This window comes from Sparus aurata, chromosome 22, assembly GCF_900880675.1.
Source record: "Sparus aurata chromosome 22, fSpaAur1.1, whole genome shotgun sequence".
NCBI lineage: Eukaryota > Metazoa > Chordata > Actinopteri > Spariformes > Sparidae > Sparus > Sparus aurata.
Window position 1 is genome coordinate 2514593 of NC_044208.1, and position 20053 is coordinate 2534645.

Genomic DNA, 20053 nt, shown 5'->3' on the forward strand with positions numbered 1-20053 from the left:
ATAAAGAGACCTCTCTGATGTCTCTGCCTGAGATCAAACAGAGACACAAGAGTTGAGACATCCTGAAACTTCATTTAGAGCTTGATGAGATCTCCTTTGAAACTTACAGGGAGCCAAAGTTGAGATTTTGTGCACCTGTTTGATCAACCTGAGATACATGAATTGAGGAGACTGGGATGAGAGTAGATCGATTTCATAAAGAGACCTCTCTGATGTCTCTGCCTGAGATCAAATAGAGACACAAGAGTTGACACAATCTGAGACTTCATCGAGAGCTTCATGAGATCATCTTTGAAACTTGCAGGGAGCCCAAGTTAAGATTTTGTGCACCTGTTTCTCAGGAGAAACAACTGAGAAAGGAGAAATCAGCCACAGCCTCACTTTGGTCTCACATAGATCTCATAGTTGTCTAGGAGAAATGAATGGGACACTACTGAGATCTCTTTTCCAATTTTCGTTTCCACAGGGAAAAGAAGTGTTCTAATATCTTGTCAAATCAACTTTGGATTTCAGGGCTCCTGTAGACTTATATTATGGCAGGCCATCTGTAAGGAGCCATGTTGTATTTTCTTTCTGTCTTTCTGCTGTTTTTTTATTTTTTCAAACAAGTTACCCTCTACTTCGGTTTATGTTTATGTAAATGCTACAATGCTGTTTTGCTGTCCAGCTCCAGAAATGTTTTGTGGACTTTGAGACATCACCATACTTTCCATTAGCATTAAGGTGAGTTGATAATAACTGAATTTGTATTTTTGGGTGAGCTGCTGCTTTAACACACAGCTCTTGTCCTTCAGAGAATGCAATAGCCAAGACAATTTGTACAGAGGCTAACATCAACCATGTCCCTTAGTTTGGGAGAAACCTGCTCATATACAATGGTGACATGTGGCTTCTCATGTTTCAAGCTTTAGTTATTGAACGACACTAAAGATAGCACCATGTATAGCATTCCAATGGGGTTGACGTTATGTACACTCAATGGAAAAAGTTTCCTCTGGCAAAACCTACAAGTCAAAGAAGAAGGTTATGCTGTTGTGTAGGGTCAGATTCCTGTTCTGGAAGCTGAGAGGGGGGAAATGAAAATGTCTTTAGTGCTTTTGTTGAGGTCTCTGCTGAACATCAAAGGTCAGAGGCAGTGAAGTGGGCAAGAAAAGCACATTTACCTTAGCAAGGTTAGTGTGACCTTGCTTAAGTTGCTCTCATCACCTGACAAATCACTCCTGGCTTTATGTCGACGCACCAGGTCAGAAGATTACACTGATCAAGTTTCAGCTGTCTTTGCTCTAAAATCTGTGGGAGTGACTCATACAAACACTCCAGCCCCTAACACAGCCTCCTCCTCCTCCTAAAATTGCTTGTGTGGTGCTTTGTTTTTTTGCTACATCCTTAAAACCAAAAATCACTTTTAGAACTGTATGATTGTCTTGATAGTGGCAGACATTAGTGTGTTTAATGTCTGCCACTGTCTCAACATTATTATGTCTACTAATTTAAGGATTAGTCAACAAAGATTTCCATAATGGATTCCCCCAAACTTAACAGGGATGCTGAGATTTAAAAAAAAACAAAAACAAAAAAAAAAAAAAAAAAAAAAAGAAAAAAGAAAATTGAATATAAAATGGGGTTTAAGTTTTACGTTTCATTATTACATTTAACTGTGTATATTTCTCCTGAACACACACACACGGTTGATATTAATCATCTTATCATGTCATTCTTGAACAGAAAATGGGTTACTCCTTATCCGCTGAATAAAGTCTGTTGCTAATATAGCGACTGACTCATGCGTTTTGTGCTACTGAATAGCTGCTGAAGGAGCGGCTCAGAGACTCTAGCCTGCTTGAAGCACACTGCATTGTTGTCATGCTAACCACATTCAACTACCTTAGGTCTCACTCACATATGAGAGAACACCTAATATTAATATTATAAATGTAAATAACAAGTATTTATTGATTGCTGTCAGGATGTTAAGATCATTTTAAAAAATATAACAAAAATGCTTCAAGAATATCTTACAAAGCTTAGCGTTAAATCAATTCATTATGACTTTTAAAGATGACTCAAATGATCAATTAATTACAAATAAACTGTCCATGTTGATGGCACATCCCACAGGTTTATAAAAATCACACAATGTTAATAAAAACTAAAGATGAATATACTGTAACCCTGACAAAATTTGTACAGCAGCTTTCCTAATACCAAAGTATGAATCTTCACAAATTCTCAGAACCCCACACCCATGTACTTATCCTCCAGTCTGCTATGAAATCAACACTGGTAAGAGCCTTATAGCTCTTTGCATTGTGGATAGATTAGATAATTGGATGAGCTCCATTCCTCTGAGTCACTCAATGAGACAATGGCATTTCTATACAGCAAAAGTTTGTCTGTTGTGTCAGACTCATGAACTGACAGATTCACTGCATACAGTCTGTGCCTCTCCAATATCCAGTTCCATTCTTTGGAAATATTGTCTTAGGCTGACAGCATATGAAGAAGTGCACAAAGAGCAGAGGAGTGAAACATCCAGGTTGCTGCAGACACACCCTTCCTCCCCAAGAAGGGGCCACACTCTAGTCTGCATGGCTTTAGAGCTGGAGCTGTAGATACAGAGAGGGTGAGACAGAGTCACAGAACACAGACATGCTTGAATGTGACCATCTTCGAAAGATGACTTTTTACAAATACCATGTCTGACACTAACTCAGAATTTCTACCCATGAAATTCATGATTGACAGACGAATTAAGGCATCTGTAAGACGAAGCTGTATTTTATGGCATGATGTGAAAGTTACACCAATGTTGCCTACCTCAGGCATATAGAGGCCCCCCTAAAGCAATTTGTTGATATCTGTCATTTTCTACACATCCTCCAGTCAGAGGTTTTTCAGCACCATGAGGATTGACTGGAAAAACGGTACATGCACTTTTTTGCATGAAAATGAACCAAATAGCATCAATGCATAGCTTCATTACAACACTCAATACTCAACAATTGTGTTATTGGACTTAAAATCAAATCAAGCTTTTGTTCAGCCACAGATTGTGTGTTTTATCCAGAAGTACCTAGAAAAGGTCATAATGTTATTTATTCTCAATGTGCTGAGCTTTTTGCAATGGAATTGTACAAAGTTATATATGCTTTGAACCCCCTTCACTTCCTGAATGCCCATAGGCTGCTGGTTCAAGTGGTCACCAAGTTCATTTAAAAGTTGCAACGTGTAAGAATTTTACTGATATAAGCATGCTAAACAGCTACCTGCAGCAGTCCAAGGATCCTGTGCAGTGAGCTCACATGGCTAATTGTGCTAACTAGGTTACAGTAGTGGTGATATGCTGACCCTTTTTGCTTGTAGTATGAAGGCAACAGGTGGCCAATTCTTACATAATACATGTAATGTATTGCCTCTCCTTGGACATAGAATTATGTGGTCATTTAAAAACATCTAAACAAAAAAAAAATCAGTCTTTAAAAAACAGTTTGAAGAGAAGCTCAGAAAAATCAGTTACAAAAAAAGAAGCAACCGTTTAAGGTTTAACACAGCCAGATGTGTTTTCTGGTCATGATGAGTTCCCCTCAGCTGGTTATACTGCCGTCTCTGGAGTAGCTTTTAACAAGTCTGAGAAAATAACCCTGATGATGTAAGGGTCATCATAGGTTATCTGAGCTTTTGAAGGGAGACTACACATTTCTAAAGGAAAACGTGTATTATGTACCAAAGGCATAGAGTTTTGAGGATACGAGCGGTGTCCAAATTTTTTATGTTGTGTGAACTGAAAAAGTAACTCATAAGTAGCAATTACTGCTAATTAATTGGAAATGGGTGTGAGTCAATAACAGGACAGAAAGGGGAAAAAAGGTTAGTATAACATTTTTTGGAAAGACATTTTGCTATCCCTTTGTTAAACTTAACTGGCAGTGACCTTTCAAAGTTGCATTTTGATTTTTTTGTATTTGTTGACACACATATTATACAATTTTTCTTTAGTAAAAAAGACTTTGAATGCCTTGTTTTTTATGTTAACTGCAAAGACAGTCAGTTATACTTTAAAAGAGTTGTGCTGAGATGATTTATTTTTGTAGGCTAACTTGAAAGTTAGCATCGCCCTGGTTCCCTTTGCAAAAGCCAATGTGATTTCTTAAATTTGATTTTGGATTAATGCAGAAATTACCTTCTGTGGCAAACACAAGTTTATGATACTTGCATTTTGCTCGGCAAGAAACACTCGACAAATGAACATCAAACTAATGATTTTTAAGGTTCAAATGCTAAAAAAAGCTAACGTTAGGGTATAAACGAACAAATTGGTCATGTGACTTTAATGTCACCACCACTTAGCGCCTTACTAAATGACCTTATCACTTATACACATATTGATAAATTACAAATGGGAAAGTTTTAGTTTGAATAATGTGCAATAATAAACGCCAGGTTAGTCAGTAGATGAGTTTCTGTGTTCGGCGTAATGATGTTGAATGCCCCTAACAACCTCTGTAGTGTGGTTTTTACTGACTTAGAATATGTCATAAAACAAACCATGAAAATCTCTTAAGCTTGTGTTAAACACAGAGAGACCTTACTTCAGGCACCCAACTGAAGACCGCTGAAAAAAAACCCATTGACTTTGAGACAAGGGCACTGGACATGAAAAAAGTTTTTTTTTTTTTCAAATTTCCAGATTTTAAGACTCATTCCTGCAGCATTCTCTAAAAATGTTTTATGTGGTAGCCTATGCATGGCCGAACAACTCCATAGAGATGCCTTATTGGAAATGTGGGATCTTGTATGTTTTTTGTTTTACTTGACCCCCATTTTAAGTCAGGATACCTCAAACTCTGCTGCATCAATTTTGACTATCAATTTTAGAGGTGCACTATGTGGTATTGTAAAGTGATTTCAATCAGAAGAGAATGATCTTCATTGACTGATGTTATGCCTATAAAAAACTAAATAAACAAACTGATAGGAAAACACAATTTCATAGGGTTTTACTTTGTTAATATGTGGTGGACCCTGCCACCTTTCTACCTTCAAACAGGGTTCTGGGGACCTTATTGTCATCTGACAACAGCTTGTCTATACTGTAATAGGCAAAAAATTATTCTGAGTTTGTAGTAATATCAATTGAATAGTGTAAATATTACAATTCTGAGTTGGAATTTCTTCTCCAGAACTATTTAGTGCCCCTTTAAAATCTGCCTCTGGCAGCTTTCCTAATATCATGGTTCCAATCTGAGATGTTGTAATCAAATTTGAACCACTTCATTTGTTTATTTGTTCAGTTGTACTGTACCATTTTTATGGTAGTTCATTTCCATAAAACACTTAATAGCACCTGTTTAATGGCTGGTTAATTAGGTCACACTGCTGGCAGACCACTGAACTTAAGTAGACGTTTAATATATTTGAAGGAAAACGACAACCTCAGTCAGGCTTTGCAGCCAAGGGTCAGAGAGTAGGACTGTAGCTGGAGTGAGTCCTTCCCCTCTCATTCCGCCGTACTGACAGAGTTTGTCAGCGGGTCTGTTGACATGCAAATCGGACAGAGGGAGGCGGCAGCAGCACGGAGCAACGACAGAAGCTACCGAGTGCTCTCCCTGTAGCTTACTCCCTCTGACAGCGTGCACTTCATAGGACAAGCGAACGACCTCTCTGTCCGAGTCGACACTTCGTGTGACAGTTTCTCTTCGAGGTATGTCTCTTTATTCATACTTCATTATTCATCTTCGTGTGTCGTTTTGTCAGAAATATTCCGGTTTCATGGCTGTTTTTCAACTGCGTACACGGGACTTAACGCTTCGTGTTGGCTCTCTGCTGATTTGAATTACGTGCCTCCGACTACCAAAGAAATCACTGCAACATTCAGATAGCTTAACGTTAGGCTAGTTAGCTCCCACAGTGACTTGTTTGTAACAAGTTAGCCTGTTTTGTTGCATTAAATGCGACCTTATCATAGGCTAAATGTAACGTTATGTGTTATCATTGTCACGAAACCACCAGCCTCTAACCTCCCCAGCTACATGATAGTGTAACATTACCTACAACATGATGATAACTTGTTGTTGCTGGCTAAATTGTAAGTTTATAGTCACTTTATTCAACTTTAACGATAAGTAGCCTACTACTTTCAAACCATGAATGTCTTAGTGATTAGAAAGTCCCAATCCCCAGTGTGTTTCGTATACTCATTATATCCCCTTCATTTAGCTGTGATATGGTCTCAGTCTGAGACCACTGCCCTGCGGCTCAACATCAAACGATCTGGCGAAAATATTCCCGTAGTGTTCTCATCACACGGTTCCTCTGTGCGACGTTACTGATTACAAGATATTCTACAAAACCTTTAAAGGCTTTTGGTCTGGGCAATGTAAGATATGTCTGAAAAGAACACTAAATTAAGCAATAAGAATTAATTACAACACTGGATACAAAGTAACCTGAGCTGTGTCTGATACAAATTAGACTCCAGCCTCAGAAAGAAATACCAAGAATATGTGAGAAAAAAAGAAGGCATAATCTTTGCTGCACAGAATTTATCCTAAGGCTTAACCTAAATATTTACATCTACAAGGGTTCAAATTGAGGCTACTTAACAGTTCAAGATATGAGCTTATTATTAAAGGCTGGTCAGTAATGTGTTATAATGATAATAGCTCGGCACAATACAGCAACCTCCACCAAGGAGGTGGTTGTTGTGCGCGTTAGCAGCCTAGATCAGGGTGGCCCAAGGGGGGACGTGGACCGAAGTTGGCCTGCTGTTAGTTTGGATTTGGCCTGCCAGATGTTACTAGTGAAAAACAATTATGAAATAATTACTTTTTTTAAATTTGAATAACAGTTTATGGTGTTGATTTTTTGTTATTGTTCTTTTAATATGTAGGATCCTTAATTATTAAAGGATATGTTCAAAGCAGTTTTGCTGTTAAGCTCAAGAAAGGTTTTGTTTGGGCACACACCCAAGATGGAGTGTATTTATTTGAATGGGATTTGTTTGTGAGGCTTCCGTGTCCTCAGGATGATGTCATGGTCCAGGAAGCCTGGGGGATACCCAGCAAAGCAGGCCCTTTTTTAAATTTTAGGGTGACTTCTTTAGAGCTTGCAGTCTCACTTTCTGCTTTCTTAAGCTGAAAGAATGTCAGGATAGACTGACAGAAAAACAGACAGCAACCTGAAATAAAAGTTCTAAGCATCAGGTGGACCATGCCATTAGATTTTTGACATGCAGAGGGGCTAGCAATGAAATTCAATGTCATGGCATATCATTTCATATTGCAGTATTAATGTATTTGTAATAGCACTGTTTTTGGTGTGATCCTTGCAATATGCACAAGTCACATGCTTTAAACATGAAACATTATCAATTATTCTAAAGTCTGAAAGTATACATGCAATAACTTTGCTACAGACACATGGTTACTGATCCATTCATAGTTTTTTTTTTTTTTTAAAGCTGCTTATTAAAGCCTATTTTTGTACCGAACCTAACAAAACAGGTTCAAGTAACAACAGTACTCCCTACCACAGCAAAAGACACAGCAGTGTGGTCCTAGTGTCACAAGCTATTGAATTCATGTAAGATTAAGTTACACTGATGATTCATCCATTGTCTTGATCCCTGGGACTATTACAACTGTTAATAATAATGAAAGTCTTCAAACACTCTGGATGATGCAAAAAATGCTTCTTTCCCTTGGAGATACAGGCTGTCCACCCAAGTACAGCGGCAAAATGTAGCCTTTTTTTTTAGCCAAGGTGTGCTCCATATGACATCCATGAATGCACCCTCATAGTTAGAGCATGAACAGTCTCACCCGTCTGTCTGTCTGCCCATGTCCCCAGGGTGCTGATGAACGCAGCACAGTGCTGACAAGGTCAGAGTTCACCAGGTGTATAATGGCCATGTAATGAGCTTTAACGGGCCACTGGGCAACAGGGGCAATTTACAAGCTATTGAAACATAACACTGTATGAGAGCTGATTATTAGATTTGTCTGTTATCAGATTTGGTGAGATGGGGCCTATTGTGAGTATTTTTTTTAAAGCACAAGTACAGATAGAGGGATCTTCTTTCTTTACAAAGTTTTTAGACTACTATTATCATATCTTTTATATTAATGTTAAAGAGATAATATCACTTTGGATTCACACTCACACATTACAGCTTTAAACTCAGCGTCAGGTGGCAGTTTTATAGCACAGACCCTGGGGTTGGCACACTGTTTATCATTCCATTTCTTCCTATTGAGGCACTGAAGGTTCAAGTGAATAGCTCGAAAAGGAGTTAGAAAAGGAGCTTTTTTGTAGTCTTTTCCCTAGTAGGGGCTCTAAATCCCACTTAAAGCGAAACTCTCGCCAAAAAGCAACCAAGGCTTTATTTGGGATTGAATATGAGTCAAACCTTCGTGTGAAAGCATAATTACGATTACTTTTTTTTACCGTTGTTTCGGTTTTGGGCACGTTAATTTTGAACGGGTGTGCATGGGGCAAGACATGCTAGCATCAAAATCGCTATTTTTAGAACACTAAGAAGGCTCGTAGCATCACTAGGGTCTCTACTCATGAACAAGAGCATTGAGAACATTGTTTGTGTACACAGAGTTTATGAAAATGAAGGTTTTTGAACTACTCACGTTAGCTGCTGCGCTCCTGCGCGTCGCCGTCATGCCAGACAAAAAGTGTTGATCCCCGAGTGTGACCTGACAGGCAGGAGAGTAATGGTGAACCGCTCCTCAAGGGGGGGCGTTGCTGGATGCTCTGCCCCACAGCTGACACACTCCAGCTGGAGATGCGGCAGCATGAGCAGCTACACCTCCTCCTCCTTGTTCTAATTTTTGTATGTCCATATACAGTATGTGTGTTTACATTGGCAAATGTGTGGGCATGCACAGGTATTACATATGTGGGATACAAACAGAGACATCAGTTATGTTTGCTTGGGTGTCATTTATTATTTAATTGTTAATTGAAGCTTAAAAATTCATTTGTCGTTAAGTAACATAAGATTGTGTAGTGACTTCTGTTGCAATTCCCCAAGCTACACACACACAGGCACACACAAAAAGAAAAAACTATACAGACTAATTAATAAATAATAATCAAGTCAAACAAATACGCTATTCATTGTAGAGTGTTGAGGATTAGTTGAGGAACCTTACAGCCTGAAGAAATGAAGCTGTTCTGCAGTCTGGTGGCATGGCAGCAAATACTTCTCCATCTTTTCTCAGACGTCAGCAGTGTTGTGCCTGAACGCGTTCAATGAACGATCGTTCATGAACTCGTTCATATTTTGGGCGAACGTGAACTGAACGTACTGTATTTCTGCCTGATGAACGTTATTGTGAAAGCGTTCATTCTGGCGTTTGTGAACGGCGCGTTCTCACAGTTTAAATTCGTTCAAGACAGTGCCAGATTTCCATCGAGCCTTCCAGGCGAAAACCGGCTAAAACACACCGTGAACAGTAATATGTAGCGGAAAATCACCCAGTCTGGCTGTTGTGTATAAAAATGACGCTGGATGAGAGGTTTCTACACGCAACTCGCTTTACTTTCGATCAAAACGAAACTTAACTATTTCAGACAGAAACAGCTGCATACCAAACATGCAGTGAAGCATTAAACGAACACAGATTATTTCGTCCTGAACGGACACAACACTGGCAACACCAGCCACCACAGAGTCGCACCGCCGCATGCGTCATCAATGTGGTAAGGAGCCCATGGAGGCAAAAACAAATAAAAGGCTTCACATCTGTTTTTTTATTGTGATATATCTAAAAAGTTTTGGAGTGATGTTGAATCTCATTTTTTTGATGCTGCTAACTCTGTCCATTCTCTTACCCTTAAACATGTTATTTGCTATGTTAACCCAGAAGATAATGCTCTTGAACACATGATGAACTTTGTTATCCTATGCAAAATGTTTTATTCACAAACGCAAAAAATTTGCAAAATCACTACAAAAATTAGCTCCTTTTCTCCTGGAACTGACATCTTCGCTTAAATCTCTGATTTTGTTAAATAACAAAAAAAGTAATACCTTACTGAGTCATAATGAAAAGTTTTTCCCTGAAGCCACTGTCTAAACTATCTATTTTTATTTATTTTATTTTTCCCTTTCTTCTTCTTCTTTTTTAAAAAAATATTTATTTATTTACTTATTTATGTATTTTATTTTTAATTTGTACTCTATCCTGTACCGCAAACCTGAAACGGCACATTGAACTAAAGCACCCGGCGAGCCTTTCAAGGTACGTGCAAGTGAATAAAAAATGAAAAGACACGGCAACAGCGAGCCAAAACGGATCCTCTACCACCCAAATTGCATTAATGGCGTACAGTAGCGGCTCCGCTGTCTTCATCTCCAAGCCTCAGCTGGACAACCTGGTTTTGCAGAATATTGTGGGAGAGCTGCAGTTTCAGTGTTAAAACTGATAGAATAATAGCCGTCTGTGGTTCTATATGGGCTGTGGCAATAATTTTGAAAAATGATAGCTTGCATCAACATATTGGGGAAAAAAAAGAACTATGAACTAGTTCATTTTCGGAACTGTGAACTTAGTTCAAAATTTTGAATTATGAACTATGAACTGAACTAGTTCATTTTAAAATTTGTGAACTGAACTTTGAACTAGTTCATGTAGAAAGTGAACTTTCCCAACACTGGACGTCAGGATGGTTGGTGCAGGTGCTGTGTGAGATCACTGATGCTCTGTAGACTGCTCCAGTGATGTTCCTGCAGTTTTAATCGTCCTCTGCGAAGCCTTCCTGTCCTGGGCTTTGCATGAACTATGCCAGTTTGTGATGTTTACCCTGAGTAGGGCTGCACGATTTTGGAAAAAGCTGACCATTTTTGGCAACTGGCATTTTTTTTAACCCTGCGATATATATTGTGAAATGAAAAAATACAGGAATTTTCATCAGATGACCTGAATAGCACTTTATGTTATGCTGCATTTCAAAATGATAAGCATTTACATTTCACATGAGCTCATTCATGCGTGCTTGCACCCTCCCAGAACTCCCATTCCCCACGCTGGCTTACTTTCATTTTTCAATGTTGTTATCAGCTACTCATTCCATGTGCAGGGGCATGGTCTGCTTGACTAAGAACTAATGTGATTGGTGGATCGCTGCGCATGCAGACTCTGCATGCCCAGTGTGTGTCAGGCACCGATGAAATAAGATGAGTTCATTTTTGTCCTACATCGCAGGCTCTGCGATGTGACTATTGCACACACGTACATCGCAATGACGATGCTCAAGCGATATGTCGTGCAGCTCTAACCCTGAGGATACTTTCTGTTGCTCCTCTGTAAAAGTTGACAAGAACAAAATGGGATCTAGAAAGTTGGCAGTCAGACAATCAAATTAATCCAGATAATCTAAACTGGTGGCACCCTACCTGAGGATCAAGACCCTCCCTAAAGAGGCAAATGCATTTTAGGGCAGAAAAAAACATATACAGCATAAAATTGTTACTTTTTAGGCTTATTAATACTACATTTAAACTTTTCATAATGTAATGCAGGACATGAGGCCTCAAGAGACTATTCTAATACAAGATTGTTATTATTCTGGAATTATTCCCATTGGTAATCATGTACCGATAGGAACAAATGCCAGAACTACAAAAGTAAAAGCAAAATTGTAGTACACCAGAAAAATGGGGGGACCTTGTGAGTATTTACATGTATGACCACATGTGGTGCAGTGGTAATGCATTTGCTTGCCCACGGGTGGTGAACTCATTGTGATTCACAAGTAAAAGGATAGAGACATCTTTTGGAGGACCACAAGGGGCCTTTTCTGCTCAGTGCTCATGGACAATGAAGCCCCAGGAGGTGATTATAGCTACCAGACTGGCAAGGGTCTTCAAACCCAGAGTTATTTGTGAGGGTCTCCTTCTTTGTTGTACAGCTGCTTCCTTTAATCCTGTCATATTGTAAAACATCCTTACTCATCCAAGCTTGTCTTGTAGATTGTAGGGTTGTCCCGATCAGGTTTTTTAACCCTTGCCATGGCTGCCGTTGCTCTGCACTTTGGCCTTGATGCCCCGTGAAAAAAAAAAATCATCGTACAGCCACAGTGGCCTTTGTGCCCCTGGCCCTGTGTGCATAGTGCAGGCATGTGATTTTTCCGGATGTTTTTTTTGCGGGGAGTGGGGGGGGGGGAGTAGGACCGGCGGACCGGCGGACCGCCATTAACCACCAATAGGTTTTAACAGACCAGGTGTTTATTTGGGACAGGCGTTTAATTCCCTCCTCACAAAAATCCGGGATGAAAATGTCACAGACTTCTCCAGCTTCTCGGTGAAATCTCTGGCATCCCTCTGGGCAATAGTTGTCTTCTGCCAGCGAAGTTGGTGCGGCGGAGGAAACGATATAGCCAACCAGCACTCGCTGCAAACTCCTCATCTCTGCTGTCACCCATCGCCCTGGTCATTTTGCGGGACACTCTCTCGTGGCGTGCCCGTTTGCTGATAACTAATTCCCACATGTTTATCTGAAGCGCCTCTCTAGCCTTCTTCCTCCCTCCAGCAGGCAGCCTGGCCCTGTTGCTGTCCTCCTCGGACAGACGCTGAAGCTCCATTTTATTTTTTCGCCAATCTCTCACTCTCTTGGGGTCGACAGAGAAACATCTAGCGGCTGCTTCTCCCGAGTTTTCCTCTGCATATTTTAAGACAGAAAGTTTGCTGCACCGGAGTCATGGTGATCATCAGTGTGATGACTGACAGAAAGCAAGCACGATACGTGAAAAAGGCGAAGAAAAAAATCGTGCAGTGTCAGTGGTCACGTGCAGTGTGAGGGGACCACATGATGTGTTTTATTATGTTTTTATGTGTTTATAGCTGCTAATGTATGTAACGCTGTTACTGTGAGGACACATGTTAAATATTGAATCTGTCTATTATAACCACATCCTGACATGTAACTGTGATTTTTGATAATCTAAGTACTAATAATGGCAATCATGACAAAAAATTAACAAAGACTGCAGATCAAGATAAGAAGCTGCAGCTTCTTTCAGCAGTGAAGAGATGTACTCCATGACAGAACATTATAAAATATGATAATGTATAAAATAACATTTAATGGTAAAAAAAAAAAGTACAGTTGCAGTAGACTTCTATTATAAATATGCAGCATATATATATATAGTTTATTATTATTATTATTATTATTATTATTATTATTATTATTATTATTATTATTGTTATTAATTTTATTACGACTACTATTTTTCTGCATATTCTTGACTTTGAATGGGAGCTGCTGTAAAGCATTTCTGTTTCTGATTCATATTTTATGCAGTCAGTTGTCCAAATTTTAAGTTAAATTAAATGAACCAAGACAGATGTCAGGGTGTAGTTATTATAGACACAGATTCAATATTTAAGTGTCATTTATCATCACAGTAACAGCGTCACATACCAGCCCCCCCAACCCAGCTACGGTCTGTATAATTTCCTGCTTTTTTATCTTTGTCCAATCACATCCCTGATAGTGTTCTTGCCTTTAATTACAGCCACCCAATTGCACAGTAGTCACTCACAGTAACTTCAGTGAGTTCGCGGTTCACACAGGTGGAGTATTATCATCGCGATGATCTCACGTGAAAGCCTCTCAAACAGCAGCAGCACCTCAAAACGGAAGAACGAAACTTACAGCACAGGTGCGCAAATGAGCCGGTTTTGATATGATAAGTAACTGACTTATGTGGTAGGATTTAGTTCAGTAAAGTTGGAAGTATACTCACGGATTCGAACTTTCCGGATCAATAACTCATAAGTGAAACCTTGTTAAAACACAAACGACGGCTCTTTCCTACCGTAGTAAGGTAGACACTAGCTACAACCGTATTTTCATGAAAACGAGTGCTTAGGGCTGGGCAATAAAACGATAACGATATCTTATCGCGATAGACACGTGAACAATATCAATAGAAAATACGTTGATAGAACATTCGATAATTTCACTGAACTTCGTCAGAAACAGGTGATCTGCGAGCGGCGAAATACAGTGCAAGGCCCAGTTACTGGCCGAGAGGTTTATGCACGCAACTCTGTTTACTTTCGATCAAAACGAAACGTAATTTCAGACACATACACAGACGAGAACCTCCGTATCCCTACGCATTAGTGCAACTGGGCCGTTGCGCTAATGCGTAGGGATACGGAGGTTCTACGGTTGAGAAAATGTAGTGCCAAAAGAAAGGGCATTCTGACGGAGATGTAAAGCATTGTGAATTTTCTCTATACAGCATACACTTGCAATAATATAGATTTTTTTTAAGGTGGGCCTTGTTTTAGGTGGTTAAAATTCGCTTTGCACTGGACCGTGTTCACTGCAGTACAAAGCTGAGCGTCTGGGCTGGAGCGGCTCTCTACTTCTCCTAACTGAGGCTGCACTGATCGGTGATTACGGCTATGGATATGTACTTATATGACCCCACTTCAAAAAACACCAACTATCCCATTAAGCAGCAATGTCGGCTTCTACACTATTTTGTCTCGTGTCTTCGATTCTGATTCTGAAATCTTGAAAATGATTTTTTTTTTCAAAAATCTCACCTGTAGTCACCATTTAAAGGGTTATTTTTAAAATTTTACTTATTTCAAATGGGTAAAAAAAAAAAATCAATAATTATCGATATCGACTGATATGAAACACTTATATCGTGATACATTTTTAAGCCATATCGCCCAGCCCTACGAGCGCTCCTCCGGGCTGGACATTACCATTAGTCTCTATGGTCAGCCATCTGTGAAACAAGGGCGCAGGGACCGTCTACAAAGTGCAACACCGAAAAGAGAAACTACAAAAAATATTCAATAACTTCACTATTATTCAGTGTAGTGTCACCAAAATCACTCCACACATCAATGGTCTCCTGCTGGTTATTCTACAATTTTTTTATTTGGAAAAAATGTGCTTCTATTGGGAGAAATATTCAATACCTTCACTAATATTCAGTGCAGTGTCACCAAAATCACCTAACCCTAACCCTACTTTAAAAAAAAAAAAAAGTTTTCTGATGTAGCATTAACTTGATATTGGTATTAAAAAACGTTTTAAAACATAATCCATGTCTTATTATAAATTAGGATATTATGGTATCAGTCTGAAAGGTAAATCATCAAATTTTACTCAGTGGCCTTTGTGCCCTGTCAGAAAAAACAGAAAAAAAAAAATGAAGGCCGAATGGCCTTTGCCCCTAAAATGATGAAATTCCTACCCTGGTGTGCATGACGCAACCCATGCTTGGTACCTCTATATCATCCATTGCTTTTTTCATATTCCTTGCATTATCATGTAAAATTACATGGACCCGCTGCTTGTCTATTTACCATGCGTTCATCATCTCCTCAATGCTCTGCTGTATGAGATCCACGAAACGTGTGAGCATGTAGTACCGCTTGCTGTAACTTGAATGTGGAAGCAATGTAATTGATGCCAAGATGGTAGGGCATTCAGTGTTATGATGAAGAAAACCCTGATGCTCTATCATGGAGATGGGCTGGTTTTCCAGAGCGATGAATTCAGTTACCTTCTCTGTAGTCATGTTACTGTCTCGAGGATATTTTCTCGAGGGGTCCACGTTCAAAGTTGCGGATCCCGGTCAGTGAAACAATGCCCATATTGGCCCCAATCCTGATCCCATCATCCCTAGTAGGTTGTAATATTAAAAAAAAAACATGTGTAGGATTGTTTGTAGTGATGCTTAGTAGGGCAGCAGAGATCAGTTGACTTAATCGATTACGTCGACAATAAAAATTTGTCGACACGAAATTTGTGCGGTCAACCGATAGTGGATTTTTAAAGGCTGTCTCAGCCAGCAGCTAAAGTTTACAAGAAATTGCCAAATTTTAAGATTCATGGTAAACTAAGATGAACAGACTACACACAGACAGCTTTCATGCGTGTTCTTAACAAGCTGTTAATTGTTAACTTAACAAGCACTGTGGTCATGTAAAACGTGCTGGTGAAAATGTCGCTGTTTATGCTGAAATATGATGCACGTTTATGCTCGTTGAACAAGTGGTACTTATTGCCTCCGCCAAGGAGGTTATGTTTGTTGACTTTCAACTCGTGAAGGTTTTATTGCACTTACAATAACGTGTGTCACCGTTTCCACCTGGGTCACTTCTCTCCTCTCTCTGCACACTCTCTCCCCCATGCTCTCTGTGTGTGAAGAGCAGCCCCGCCCCCCTTTGATCAGAGAGACAGAGAGCAGGACAGGGAAGAAGCAGTTTATGGCACTGTGGGAAAAAACTGCAGCCTTGGCCACTATCGGAGCCAAGTTCTGTCGATTCAGATAGTTTGTTCAACGTCGTACCGGCGCGGATTAATCGGCCAAAACAATTAATCGGTCGACCTCTGGTATTTATTATTGTTATTATTATTTATCATCATTTAAAAAAAAAAAAAGATTTGAGCCGGAGCAAATCGCTTTAGCACTGCTACTAGAATGCGCACCGCAGTGTGGCATATAAGAAGAAGACGGTTTCGCAGAAGAAGAAGAATAACGGAACATGTTGAGGAGAGCAGGAAAGCGAAACCAAACATGTCCAAGGTTTGGGAACATTTTCGGGCGGTAACCTCCCATCTTCAATATATGACATTAAATTGACCTGTGACTCTGTAGTAGAACTCAGATCAAGCCCACTAACATTAAACCCAACCCAACCCCGTGCACGTTGAGTCCTGGCCCGGCCTCAGTAAAGAGTAATGTACCGCGTTAATATTTCCAAACCAGTAATCAGATTAAAGTTACTTATTCAAGTCACTGTGTGTTACTATTATTTTTGTAATTTTCCTCAGTAAAAATATATATTTTTGCTTTCTTCTTGCGTCCCGAGGAGTGACGTCATGTGTGCGAAAAGTCACGTTTTCAGCATGAGGAAAACTCATGTGTACACACCACGCAGCGACACAACAACAATGGAGGGAGGAGAGAGATTTGCGTTTTGTAGCTGGAAATACAGTCATTATTTTGAGTTATTTAAAAAAATTGCCTACAAACGTACAAGCAAATCAAACTGAAATGGATTTACATTTTTTTAGACATATTCATCCGTTAGTGTGCAACCAAAAAGTCATTTATTAAAGTTCATAGCCTAGTTATTAAAAATGCAACAGATCTCGAATGACAACAGCAAGTGTGGTTGTGCTGCCCCATGTGTCATCAGATAAGAGGCCAGCTGGAGACAAGCTCTTTAATACATTCATTGGCTAATAATGTGTACAGACGTGAAGGGTGGCCAGTAAAATGATTCAAAGAAAATGTCAAATTAGCAAATAAGAGGTTTCTGTCTGACAGCAACGATATCAGTAATAATTCATGTGTAGGACATTAAGTCCGTACAAAACAGTAATAATATAAATTGAATAAAACACTGAATAGTAAACCTCCACTTAATGCAATGATTTATAACATAATAATTCATTTGTAAGATATGTAATCAATTAAAAACTGTAATAATTAGTATTAATTAGTTCAGTTGACATATTAAAAATCCAATTGTTTTTCCAAATATTATGTTTTCAAATGCATGTTTCATGGGATTTTAATTTGCTCTGAGAATATGAAGGTAAAACCAAAGTAGAAACAGATGCTGCCAAAATAATCGTGACTAATCAACTAATTGAAAAAATAATCGATAGATTAGTCGATAACCAAAATAATCGTTAGTTACAGCCCTAATGCTCAGCTACTTGTACTGACATCTGAACAAAAACGCAAAGACCAAAAGCAGTAACTAAAGTATATCATATCAGTCTTTCCTCAAGGATTTTTTTCAGCAGCGGGGGCAGGCTCTCCGGGGAGCTGTGGCGGCGTAAACAAATGACACTTGACTGCAGATTTTACCTTTATGCCCAGCATAATCCCCATTTTTATTGAATGGCTGGCATGAAAAATTGCTTTTTAAGGGCTGAATGTAAAAATACAAAATAATAACAAAAATACAACAATAAAATAAAAAATAAAACAATAAATAATAATTTCTTGATGGGGCTATAGAATCAGTGGCAAAGTTTGCACCCAGGCTCAGAACAATGAATTTTTCTGGGTTTTTTATAGAAGAGCTCTAAGGCTCTGTTGTACGGAAATTCTCAGAGAGGTGGCCCACTGATGCTCAGCAGCATAGATGCTGCTAGGTGATCCCCCTGCAGTCTGTTTCTCAAGACAGTCTTCACCTACAAATAGAAACAATAATGAGATTGTTTCTGTCAATGTCCTACACCCTAATCATTTTAAAACTGTTTCTAGTTTGTGTCTGATGATATATTATAAATGTCTTACCCTATTCATTGTTGAAAAATCCCTCTCACAGTTTAAATGAAAATGCAGTCAGCAGTTACATCATGGCGTGTATATATTCGCTTAATGGGCCCAATTACTTAAGCTACCGATATGTTATGTAACCTTAGCTGGCCATCAATATTTTGCGAATGTCTATTGAACTTATAAAATCTATTATAAGTTTTCTTAAGCTAATAAGTCTACCTTTTCTCCGGTGAGTCGTTGCCCTATTTTCAAGATGACACTCCTCTGACTCTCCGACCTGGTGCCTGGGTGCTTGACGTGATATCACTTTCAAGGCCGTGCTCTCGCGAGTAATTAACGTCGATGGCACCAGTAAGTTCTTGGGGGGGGGGGGGGGGATCTACTCCAAAAACTAGATACTGAGCAAGATAGTTATCTAGTTTACCTCAGCACTCGCAACACCCAACCCAGTGCAGTACTCTGCTGTGAAGGTGGAGATATGATGCGGCGGTGGTGTATTTGCGACAATTAAAAAAAAAAAAATATGAAGGAGCGGTGGCTAGGATTTAGGAGTAGCGGGCCGCCACTCCTAAATGAATGTAGAGGAAACACTGCATATTATATATATTTTATATGTTATATTGGCACATAAACTGAAAGCTTGGATTCCTTAAATTGTTGAACATAGGAACAGTCATCAGGTCACTGCAACGTCCGTTTGTAAGTTTTGTGTGCCACTGGGCACAAAATCTCACGGGAAAGTGAAGAATGATGGGTGATCCACACAGGCTGAGACCTGGCTCCATTTCTATTGTGGTCACATCTCCATTAGAGACTAAATAAATGAATAAACTCTTGTTGTTGTTGTTTTGCTACAATGGTGTGACAATAATACTACTTGCAAAAGCAAGTCAATCAGAAGTTGTCTGTTTCCACTTTAAAGCAACTTAATCAACTCATCATTGGAAGAGACAGTGTAGGACCAGTTTCACATGGATTCAGTTGCTACAAGTTGTGTAGCAGGTTGGGGGTGTCTGGAGTTGTTGGCAAAGTTCCATTTTTGACAGTTTCAGGGAGGCTGTACCATAGCAGAAAAGTTCTCCTCCATTTCAAGCATATTAAATAGCAATGTTATGATGGTAGGGAGCTCAGTGGTCAATGATTTTCATTGATGGGCGATGTCCAAATCTTTGCATCGGTATGTACTGTCAACAATGCTGTATGCAAATTTACATTTACATTTAGGGCATTTAGCAGATGCTTTTGCAATCTGCAGGATCTGGCCACAGCAATGATGTTGGGGACGCAGGACAGTCCATCGTCAATGATTATGCCCAGGTTCCTTGCAGTCGATGAAGGTGATACTGTGACATCCTCAACAGTGACTGACAGGTCCATACGAGTCTTTCCATGGGATGAAGAGGTGTTCAGTTTTGCTAAAGTTGAGTTTAAGGTGATGTGCAGCTGTCCAAGTGGAGATGTCTGCCCGACATTCCGAGATGCACGTTGCAACGACAACAGTTGAGTGTCACCTGCATAACAGTGGTAAGAGAATCCATGTGATGTGATTGCAGGGCCAAGTGATCTGGGCCCGTATCCAAAGAATCTTAAGGCTAAAAGTAGCTCCTAACAGGCGAATTTAGGAGCAACTCCTAAAAATAATGGGCGTGTCAGTCGTAACTTTAGGACTCCCAATTTTTGAAAATAAGAGTTATTCACAAAACATTTTAAGCCTAAAAGTAGCACCTAAGTCTGGGAGACCTTAGAAGTAGTCCAG

General features: G+C 39.4%; 1 protein-coding gene across 3 annotated transcripts in view; it reads left to right on the forward strand.

Moving 5' to 3' along the window:
* Nucleotides 1-5520: 5520 nt before the first annotated feature.
* The window catches only part of ankrd6b (ankyrin repeat domain 6b), a 188744-nt gene continuing 174211 nt past the window's right edge, over nt 5521-20053 (forward strand). For 2 of the 3 annotated variants that reach the window (XM_030404992.1, XM_030404995.1), the window contains exon 1: nt 5522-5701. The gene's annotated coding sequence lies outside the window, so the exon portion shown is untranslated. Of the gene's footprint in view, nt 5702-20053 lie in introns of all 3 variants that reach the window. The other variant, XM_030404994.1, reaches the window with a different exon arrangement.